Below are 11755 nucleotides of genomic sequence, written 5' to 3'. Positions count from 1 at the left end.
ATAGTGATTTTCTCAGATAATAAATCAATTTCTTTTTAAATAGTCCATCATATACACATGTGCATATATATTGCTAATTATTTTTAGGAAGAGCTTTCTAAGATACATAGGTCCCTGCTTATAATGAATTCTATGACTGTGAGCAGGTCATTCTACTTCCCTGAATTTCAGCTCCCTTCTCACTGAAATGAATACATCCAATTCAAAGTCTTATAAGCTCACCCATAACTACTATCTCCTACTGGCTCCAGGCATGTTGGCCTGTGAGCCTGTGCCATAGTCATTTCTTCCTATGTATCTGTCCTCATGATGTCACATTTTCTTAGGAGACTTCTCTCCCATGGCTCCACCTATAGGTATTAATGCAGATGTGGACATCCTTTCTCAGGAAAAGAACCCAGAAAGAATCCAGAGCTCCTGACTCTTTGGGAAATAAGAAATTCCCCTTCCACCCATCTTCAGGAAACCATTGGAAAGGGCCAAAAGGGGCCCAGATTTCTGTGTGTTTGGTAGGATTCTCAACATTCACAGCCTCTCTACCACCAGGCATAATCCCATGATGCCTTTTATTCCTATTGAAGACAAAATCAACAAGAATCCCAGGACTCCTAGGTTACTCCTCATCCCCAGAGTTTCATCTACATATAGCTTTGTATTTCCTACTTTTCTGACCCCAGCTCCAACTGTCCTCAACTTTTGAAACCTCTCATTGTGTCCTCTGAATTTGCCCTAAGTCTTCAGCAAAATCCCTGATATCTGTAATACTTTCCCTAATTGCTCCCATCACCTTCTTGTTTGTAATTTACCCAACTCTTCCCCTGATTACCTGACTCCCTTGCAGCTTTATCAAAGTGTAGTTATTTTCTCTCCCTTTCTTCTTGTATCCTGGGCATGGAGGTGGAGGTAGTTTAAGTGTCAGGTTTCATCATAGAATCCACACTGTTCTCCTTCTCTTCTTCCTAAAACTCCTTAGCTATTTCCTGCTTTATCATGCCATCAGACTACAGCACTATTAACCCCTCCTGTGCTTTTGGAAAGATTTTACCTACCTACTTACACTGATTCACTGTTGCTCTAACTCCACTTCTATCATGAATTCCAATATGCATGTAGATGGTTCTTCAAACAACCTGGTCTCTCAACTTTATAACCTCCCTTCTCTTTAGATCTTGCCCTTTAATTTACCTAGCAGTTCTCATGGTCATATCCTAGACCTTGCATTATAATAATAAGAACTCTCACCCCCTACATTATCTCAGTTTCAAGAATTCTTCTCTCTGACTTTCTAGCTGATCCCTCTAGCACCCAACTCTAGAAAAAACCATCCAGCTTAAATTTTATGGTCTATTATTTGCTCTTCTCTTCCATCATCATATACTCTTGGGCAACCCCAATCATGGTTAATTCCAGCTCTCTGCTACCTAGTCTGAGCTCTGAATCTTGTGATGATTTCTCAGCTTTTTAGGAAAAATATATTTGTTTTAATAAGATTTCTATTACAAACTAAAGCTACAAAGTCCTGACAAATGTCACTAATAATGTTCAACATCAGAGTCATCATCATTATCAACAATTTAGCTCCGCTGATGCCAGGTAAGTTTCTAAGTGCTTTTGTTTCCTCACAATAAGACATAGGTTTCATCTTTCCCACTTTTAAATTGAAGAAAGTAAGGCCCAAGAGACAAAAAACTTGCCCCAAGTCACTCCATTAGGGAATAGTGGAGCTCAGATTTGAACTTAGGTTCTCTGGCTCCAAGCTCTGGCCTCTTAATATGTTTATGCAGGATGTTTAGTGCAACCCAAGTATGGAACCAGCATTCCAAGAACTTCAAGCAGATTCCCTGATGGTGATTTCTTAGACTTATCTTCATGTGTAATCAGTATGAAGTACTCTATGAACTCAGTGTGCAGATCTGTGATGCCTTTTTGACATCTCTAATTATTTTAGCCACCATTGTGGCATGAAACTTTTCTCCCCATGCTTATGGAAGAACTCCATGAGCTTAACACTCCTGATCTCTCTTCAGCCTTTCTTATTTGCTCTGCCCCAGTGGTAGGGGACTCATCTGATTTTTGTATTTGGGAGGACAAACAGGGCAAACCTCCCAGCCCTTTCTTTTCTCTCTTCTTTTCCTCTTGTAATGACTACCTATGGGGAGCATGTGTTCTGCTCAACCTGGGGTTCATAGGGGTGCCCATGACCCTCTAACACTGCTGGCTAGGTAAGTATCTGAAAATCAGAGCTTCTGAATCCCATGTATCCACATACTGCATTCGCTAATATCAGTTTAATTAGCAAAGGGTAGTATTTTATTCTTCCATTATTTCAATCTTTTGTCTTATATTTCAATAGGCACAGAACCAGGAAAGGAACATAGATGTTGTTTATTGGATGTTATGTTGAATACCAAAATGCACTCTTCTTATGGTATGAAACCCAGTATTTCTTTCTTACAGCTTCTTAAAACTTCCCTCCTCCTTACAAAATTCCTGGGGATTATAAGTCTGAAAAAGTAGAAACACAATTAAGCAGGACCTGGCTAGTCCTCTAGGACAATTTCCTCTGCTGCCTTACAGTGTTGTTGTTGAAGAGTGGCTGGTGCGATGGTGAGTCTGGTCCATCTCTTTGCACAGGCTATCAAACAATCTAGGGCTGGTGATTACAATGATCTTTGTGATAAATTGCCCAAGTGGATCCCGAATTCAGGTCCAAAGCTTGCTCCTGTTACTGCTAGGCTTTTCAATCCTCACACCTGGCCATTTCTCAGGTAATATCTGGCTCCCGGAGCACTTCCTTAAAACTGATTCTAACCTCTGTCTCCTCATGCACTCGGGACCACCCTCCTTCCCTTGAGATTTATTCTAGGGTTATGGCAGTTTTTCCCATTTAAATCATCAAAATACAAAAAGTCTGCTTTTTCTGGGTAGTGGGTATATTTACTTATGTACCTCTCTGTGACTATTTCCTTACTTGCAACACAGTGTTTAAAAGTAGTAACTACTTCATGGACTTATCAGGAGGAATAAATGAGTTAATCCATGTAACTGGCATGAACTAAGGATCCACTGAATAATTTAACAGTATTTGCTATTATGATTTCTTGTTAGAGGAGAAGCAATCTCCCCATTGTCCTATAAAACATAATTTGCAGGAAAAAACAGCTATATGCACGTGAAGGGCAATGTCTTAGTCTCCTGGCTGCTATGACAAGTGCCACACATTGGCTTAAACGATGTTTATTGGCTCAGGGTTTCAGAGGCCAGAAGTCCAATTCAAAGTATTGGCTGAAGGCTTGCTTCCTCCAAGGGTTGGTAGCATCTGACTGGCTGGCAATCCTTGGGTCTCTTGTCTTCCCTTTCTCTTGTGGGTCTGTCGATTTTCAGTTTCCAGCCCCTCCCCTTGGCTTTCTCTCTAGAAGGCTTTCAGTAATAGAATTAAGACTCATCCTGATTCAGTTGGCCACATCTTAATTAAAAATAACATCTTCAAAAGATCCTATTTAAAATGGGTTCAACCGCACAGAATTGGATTGATTAAGAGCATGTTTATTTCTGGGGTAGATAACTCAGTATGCCACAGGTGATAGAACAGAAACCAGTAGGAACTAAATATTTACTAAATAAGCACTGAGTCTAATCTGATATGTTTGTATCACCAGATACTACCTACTATTAAGCTGGGAAAATAACAAAAGGGGCATATTTAAAATCCATCTGCCCTAAGAACAATGTTGCAAAGGTTACCTTTCTGAATCACTCCTACCTCTAGCATGGCTTCCAGGAAATTTAGAACTTCAGGAAATACCTTTTGGAGCAGTGAAGTGTTCTAGTTTGTAAGCTGCTGGAATGTGATATACCAGGAATGGAATGGCTTTTAAAAAGGGAATTTATTAAGTTGCTAGTTTACAGTTCTAAGGCTGTGAAAATGTCAAATTAAAACAAGGCTATAGAAATGTCCAATATAAGGTGTCCAGGGAAAGATCTTGGTTCAAGAAGGTCAATGAAATTCAGGGTTTCTGTTTCAACTGGAAAGGCACATGGTGAACATAGTGACATCTGCTAGCTTTCTCTCCAGGCTTCTTTTATCATGAAGCTCCCCCAGGGGTGTTTTCCTTCTTCATCTCTAAGGGTCTCTGGCCTGTGGGCTCTCACGGTTCTCATGGCTCTGTTGCTCTCTCCAAAATGATTCCTCTTTTAAAGGATTCCAGTAAACTAATCAAGACCCACCTGGAATGGGTGTAGTCACATCTCCCTCTAATCAAAGGTTAATACACACAATTGGGCACATCACATCTCCATGGAGATAATGTGATCAAGTTTCCAACCTACAGTACTGAATAGGGTTTAAAAGAAACTGCAGTACTGAGTAGGGTTTAAAAGGACTGCCTCCACAAGATGGATTAGGATTAAAATATGGCTTTTCTAGAGTACATAATCTTTTCAAACCAGCACAGGAGATGGTTGAAAACATAAAGATGAGTGAACTCACTTCATCTGGACCGTGATCATAAAGGGCGATTCCCTGTGCTAAGTCCATGCCAAATATGAATAGATATTTGCTTATATTACATGTTTTTGTTGTCCCCTGATTGCTCACCCCAAAATGGTTTCCCCTGGACCAGAACAAATTAGTGAAGAGACACAGGAAAAAAATGGTTGCTTTGAAGGCGTTTAAGGGGCCAAAAGAGAAACAAGAGCCAAAAGTGAATGAATTATGGATTTACCTGTGGGATAGAACCCTGCAAGGACAAGGACTAGAAATGGGAACAGCCAAAAGCTTTCTGAAATATGTCAATAGTACTAATGAAATCTCATATGTTTATTCCTTGATCATTCATAATAAATTACTTTTATTATTGACTATGTCAGGTACTGTGCTTGGTGTTGGGAATATAAGGACAAATGGAACGAATCCCTTAACCTGAAGAAGCTTCCAGTTTAGTGGAGAAAACAGACACATAAACAAAGCTATGATATAAAATGGTAAGTACAATGACAGAGATTGCCACTATATTAAGGAAGCATAAAGGAAGAAAATTGTACTCAAGCTGAGGAAGTCAGTGAAAGCTTCCTGGAAAAGGTAAGGCCTGAGCTGACAGCTGATAGAGAGGACAGCATGAGCTGACAACTGAAATCAATTTGGTGATGCAGTTGCTTAGAATACTGAGTCAGGGAATGCTGAGATGAGGCTGGATTGGGGGCTGGGGGCTGGGCCAGAAGCCCATGGAAGATTTTCTGCATCAAATTAAAGGACTTGAGTGCCTCTTATTTGAAGACAGGCATGCCACAATCATCATTCATTTCAGAAAAAAAGCTGTTTGGAGAATAGAGTTGGGGCCCCATACTTAGAGACAAGGAGTTGGTTAGGTAGCTGTTGGAGTTAAAGAAAGATAAGGCTGTTTCCTAAGGATGGCCAGGAAGCTAGAAATACTAGACACATTAAGAAACAAACTGGCAGATCTAAAAGACTGATTAGCTGTCAGAGGCCAGATTAAGGGAAGAATCAAGGTTTCCTCTTGGAGAACTGAGTGAAGTTGAGGCTGACCTTGTGAAGAAAGAGCACAGGTGAGGAGGCTTAGTGTGGGCAGACAGTGTTTAAGGTGAAGGTGTGACTGTGTGACAACTGTAGTTCACTTCTTCTGGGGAATCTTCCCAGCTCACAACTGCACGCTCTCTCTGGGACCCACCTTGCTCCTGGCAGCCGTGTTTATACTAGATAACCCACAACCTGGCTGAGGTGGTTTCCCTCAGGTGCATCCATCAGGGTTTGGTCAGGAACGTCGAAGCTGCTTTATGTATTTCACGTATACAGAGTTTTTATGCAGGGAATTAGAGGCTTATTCTGCCATTGCTGGGAGCCGTGGCCAGGGGAGTCACAGCGGACAACGTCAGTCTATGGCACTGAGTTGTGAGGTTTTTAAGACTCATCCTGAAGCTGTTGTCAACCTCAACAACCTCTGGGAGGTTCCTACTGACCAGTTCTGTCTGCAGCACTGATTGGGAAACTCTCATGAAGCCGCTTTGAACCCCACATCTGCCCATGCGCCTGTCTCTAGAGCATAACGGCCTCTCTTCTCTTCTACTTTCTAAATTCTGTGCAAGCGCCTAATTGGCAGACTAACCTAGGAATAGCAAGAGAAGAGGATTCTGGGAAATGATTTTTCTGTCTTTCCTGAATCACTTTAGAAGGGCGTGTGAGTTCTGAAAATCGGAAATAGTCAATCCAAATAGGTCTTTTATCAATTCCTATCGGGAATTCTGATTTGTGATTCAGAGATGGTCAAGTCTTCGCTTACGGTTGAAGCCACAGGACAACTGAAAACTCCAGAACTGTGCGGTGACCATGCTTTGTCCTGTGGGGTGATAAGCAGGGAAAGATGCAGAAAGAGAGAAAAAATAAAGCAGATGAGCACAGAAAGGTGGAAAAGAGAAACCATGTAGCCTGAAAGAGAGAGAGAGGGAGAGAGGAAGTGAGAGAGAGAGAGAGAGCCTGAGAGAATAGCCTGGGTTATGATCTTTTCCCAGTTCTTGGTTTCTTGGTTCTGGTCTCTTGAAGTGCAGCTGAACTTCCGGCTCTGGATTCCCTGAGCAAAACTAGGGTCCTTAGAATAAATTACCTGTTTTTGCTTAAGTAGCTCAAATTGGTTTCTAATCCTTTTAAACAAAGGAGTCTTAAGATAATTGGAGATGTCAATGCAGCAGTGGGATGAGTGGGTCAGAGGCTCACGAAAGAGGTCTCTGCTTGAGACCATCAGCATATAGAAGAGGTAAAATTTGAGAATGGAGGAGCTCACCCAGGCAGAGTGGGAGGGGAGAAGAGATCAAGGCAGAGCTCAGAACCCTGGGGGCATGACTTGTGGGGATGGGGATGGGTGGAGGTTAGATTTCAGTGCTCTTGCCTCTCACAGTACCTGGGGTGGGTAAATCCTCAACAGTAAACAGCTGCCTTAGTGAGGCCATTAAAGAGTTCCAATTTGGGGAAACTCGGATTTATTCTTTCACATTAGGTTTAGCCAATACAAAATCAATAAAAAAGCATTGAAAAATCCTCAATATTGTTGATAGAAGTCTATGAAATTGTAATAAAGCCCTACACAATTCACTCTCTATATAAAACTGCCCATATAACACACAATTTATATATATATATATACACACATATATAAAACTTCCTGGAAAATGGCTACTTTTTTCAAAGATGAATGATATATTGTGGATATTAAGAGAGTTACAATTGGATCTTTAAGATACCTTAGTGCTGGTTCAAAGAAAAAAGCTAACAGTGGTCTAGAAACAGATGAATAAAATTAAATGTGAAATGATGCTGGAAGGATGAATAAGATAGGCAAATATACAATTAATATTTTGATTTTTGTCATGTTTACTTGATAATGAGTGAAAAAATCTAATTCTGAATTTCTTTTCAGTACAATTACTAATAATTTTGAATTCAGTTTTTTTTTTTTTTTTGGTTCTGAGAATGCTGTGTGTTTATAAGCTCAAAATTAAAAATTACCAAACATATTTTAGCATTCGCTTTTAATGACAATGGATGCTATCACCAAAGCAGTATTTTTGGAAAATTTTTACTTTCCTACCATCAAAAGTAAAAAATTTCAAAGCTGTAATAACACATTTCATTTACATATTAATGTTGAATTATGATTCTGAGTATCGGGTTATAAGTGTCTAAGAGTCTTGAGTGGTAATTTGTAAACTAAACCTATGTGATGGGCCTCTGTGTGCCTGTGTTCTATCTTCTTGGCACAGAAACCCAATTTACACTGTAGGCATAATTTATTGTGGGCCATCGTATATATATATATACATATGTTTTGTATGCGGTATGGTGGGGTCATAGTTCATTATTTTTCCATGTGAGTATCCCGTTATTGCAGCACCATTTGTTGAATTTTTGTTTTGTTTACTCGTCTGTTTTTGGGGAAGTGCATGGACTGGAAATTGAACCCGGGTCTCCTGCATGGCAGGCGAGAAGTCTACCACTGAACTACCCTTGCACCCGCTGTGGGCCACCATAGTTTTACATGACTCCACAGTTGATAGCTTCTTGCGTAGGCACTTGACTTGTGTTCAACCTGTCAGAGCCTCTCACTTGGATTTCTCTGGATGACTACAGTAGCCTCTTAATTACTGTCCATTTCCACTCTTGTCCCATTGATTTCCATTGCTTTTCAGCCTCAGTGATTCTGTTAAAACACGCCACATCATGTCACTATCCTGTTCGAAATCTTACAGAGACTACCTATTTCTCCTAGAATTCAGTCCAAAGCTCTCTTCATGGCTGCATGCTCTGACCCCTAGCTGTCTCTCTGCCCCTCAGGTCCAGCCACAGTGGCTTTCTTGCTATAATGTACCTTGAGCTCTCTGCTCAAATGTACCTTCTTCAGAAAGGGCTTCTTCCATCATCCTATCTAAACTATTGTTCCACTACCCTATCTAAAATAGCACTCCCCCATTCTCCTACTTCAATTTCTCAGGCCATAATGACTGCCTGATAATATACTGCATTACACATTTATGCAATAAATATTACATATTTATTAAAGCATTGTTACTTTTCTCTACTAGAATGTAAGAGTAACAGGGATAGGAGTTTTGTCTCTTTTTTTTAAAAGATCAGTATCCCTAGTGCTTGCAACAATATCTAATTCATTAATAAATATTTGTTGTGTTAATGCAGTTATTCATATTGTAAGTAAGAAAGAGAATTAGTTTATTGCTGGTAGCAAAAACTGTGAAATATGATGCTTGGGCAGAAGGTATTGATGACTGTTTCCTTCCAAATAGAAGATGGTGCTCTGTGATAGGTGAGATTGAAGTTGTCTCACTGAGAGAAGCAGAGGTGAGAACCAGAGAGAAAGATCCTGCCAACACTTGATTCCTGGTTCCGGCTTTCCCTGAGATTCTTCCTCTGTAACTTGTGATAGCTCAGTGTCCTTCCAATAAACGTTCCTCTTTGCTAAACATAGTGTGTCTGGGATTTCCATCACTAGCTATGCAGAGAGTCCTGGCAAATGTATCTTATAAGTATACTACCATTGCCACTGAAAAAGAAAGAGGTATAATAAAAGGTGAAAATAAATTATTAGGGAATAATTAGGTCAGAGTTAACAAAATGTATCACAGCAGATCTGCCAGTGCCCTGCATATCCTCTTAGCACCCTCCCTTCTGTTCCATGCCCATTGCATGGAACTGTGAGCACCTACTGCCTTTGGCCCTGATGGCTTCACTCTGCTTCTTGTGGGGTGCACTGAAAGTTCTAGGGAGTCATTGTTGCTGGGAGCAGCCCTCGGTGAGTGTGGGAAGAGCATTGGAGGAGAAATGCCCTGCTTGGGTAAGACACCTGTGAGATGTGTTCTACCCCATCACTCAGAGGTCTCTCATGGGTTAAGCCCCAGTTGCCCACCATGCCTCTGCCTTGCTAACCACCTTGTGTTGACTTTTTTCCCTTCCCTGAGTCATTTTACTTTTCCTTACCAGCACTTCCTGGGATCATGACCAAAATTTTCCTTGTTTAGCTCTGTATCTGGGGTAACTCAACCTAAGTCAATTTCTATGTATAAAATATTTCCATTTATTATGAAAAATAAAATAAAAAAATGTACCAATATCGGTTACAAATTAAAAAAAAAACCTGCATGAATCTAAAAAAACTAGCAAACACATATAGTGCTTAGTATATGCCAAGCATCATGCTAAGGGCTACACATCTAACCTACTTGCGTCTCACAAAAATCCTGTGATGTAGATACTACTATTCTCAGCTAAAATCAGAGAATTTAAGAAGCTGCAAAGGTCACACAGCTGGTAAATGATAGAGCAGAGATTCAAACGCAGTTATCCTGACACTGTCTGTGCTGTCAACCGTGATACTATAATGAAGAAATATTTTAAATAATAGTAAATATTAAATAATGCTAAATATCAGTAGTTCAATGATAATATGCAAATATGATATACAATTAAATTGTTTATTTGTACATATAGCACAGACAATTATTGACATTTGATATCACTACAATCTCAAGGAAAAGAGGACCACACACATATATATATAGGAATAGCTATGACAAGAAAGTACTTTCTTTAAATCCCAAATTAACCAATCAGCCATACAAAAAAGTGGCTTGTCATCAGAAGGTAACAGTGAATGCAGCTGCCTTCGTGATTGGCAAAATTATAGCTCTTAGGAAAACGAGGACAGGCATATATTTACATCAGAATGTGTAATGAGATATCTGTTCCCTGTATAGATTTGGCCCTGAACTGCAGCTAAAAAATTGAGGTCTTTTCAGGATTACGGGCCTGGTCTGGTCACTTTGCTGGCTCCATTCCCCAGGCCCTGTAATCCCATGTTATCAGGCACTTTGAGATAGAAAAAGGAAACCTAATCTACAGTGCATGCTCTCTAGTGCCTTAAAATCTAGTGGGTGACACAGGAATATGAAGACTTTTTTTTTTTCTAATGAGTAAAACTTCAAGTGAGTTTATTCAAAGCATTCAACTTCACATGGATTTATATTTTTTTGTACAGTTTCTTCTCAGTTTCAGCTGTGGCAGCTATGGCAGTGGATGTGGTTACCTCCGAAGAGGGAAGATGCAAAACAAAGTGTTGAAGACCTGGAAGCCCTGCAGGTGGTTTTTCTCACCAGTCTTCACACAAGAGGAAGTCTCAGAGCATTCTGCCTCCATGACAGACAGCCCTGCCACAGACGGCACAGGCACAAGGCTGCCACTCAAGGCCTTTGCTCTCTGGCAAAGGTTGAAGCTTCTGTGAAAGCATCAAGGCTCCCTGCTCAGGAGGGAGGAAGTATGACATCAGTGCTGGTGGGGGAATAAGAGATAGTTCTTTCTTTCTCAGGGGCACCCACAGGAAGGCCATGGGAAGTCAGGTCAAATTGGCTTGACACCTCTGTCCTGGGAAATCCTATCAGGTGACTAAAAAGAAAACCTAACCTGCCAAGCCACTGCTCATTCAAGGCGAAGAGATGGAAGTCATCGTGGGGAAACCCCCGGCCACAGGCCAATAGAACAGAAAGCACAGCTTGTCTTGCTGAAAAAACTGACCAGAAAAATACTTCTTCAAATTCAACCTGGGGTGACAGGAATATTTCCCAGTCTTGAGTCTTTTCACTTTCTCAGTGGAAGTATAGCCCAAATGCCTTATAATACGTCATTTAGATTTCCTCTCTTGTGATTGGGTTTTTTTTTTCCTTTATAGGAAGAAAGTAATCTGTTAGGATGGAGGGCATAATTTTTTGGTTAATACATTTCTAATAAAATCATAAGTAATCAGCATAGAAGTCATGATCCATGATTCTAATTAGCAAATGATGTTTCTAATTTTTGAAAAAGATAAATCATGTATCATTAAGTTTGGGGATGCCTAATCTTAACTAACGAGATTGATACATGCTTAGAGGTACATTGAGTAATATATCATAAAATATGAAAGAAACAAGAATAGAAGAAGAAAAAATATGAGAACTTTATTTTTCTTCATTGGCATTGTGGTAACCATTGCCTTTCAAAATTAAAGAAACGGACAAAACCTGTAAATGTGGCATCACAAATCCTTTGTGGAATTAGGGAAATTGTAGTAAAACAAACAAAAAAAGACAAGGAAAAAAAACATTAGGATGTGAAAAAAATAGAAAAGTTTGCTCAGTATAATAAAGAGAAGTGGCCCTGTAGGTTCCTCAAATTGAAAATATCTTAAGAGATGCATGTATC

General features: G+C 40.0%; 1 long non-coding RNA gene across 2 annotated transcripts; it reads left to right on the top strand.

Moving 5' to 3' along the window:
• The first annotated feature begins 1689 nt into the window (after nucleotides 1–1689).
• Nucleotides 1690–8920, top strand: LOC143690175 (uncharacterized). Of its 2 annotated transcripts, none has more exons than XR_013179025.1 (3): nucleotides 1690–1847; nucleotides 4870–4983; nucleotides 8809–8920. It is a non-coding gene; the product is annotated as an uncharacterized LOC143690175 (long non-coding RNA). The 2 variants fall into 2 exon arrangements; XR_013179024.1 differs by lacking the exon at nucleotides 8809–8920 and adding an exon at nucleotides 7948–7988.
• Nucleotides 8921–11755: the final 2835 nt, after the last annotated feature.

This window comes from Tamandua tetradactyla, chromosome 7 (genome assembly GCF_023851605.1).
Source record: "Tamandua tetradactyla isolate mTamTet1 chromosome 7, mTamTet1.pri, whole genome shotgun sequence".
Lineage (NCBI taxonomy): Eukaryota > Metazoa > Chordata > Mammalia > Pilosa > Myrmecophagidae > Tamandua > Tamandua tetradactyla.
The sequence above is the reverse complement of the archived record's forward strand: the minus strand, read 5'-3'. Positions and strand labels throughout refer to the sequence as shown.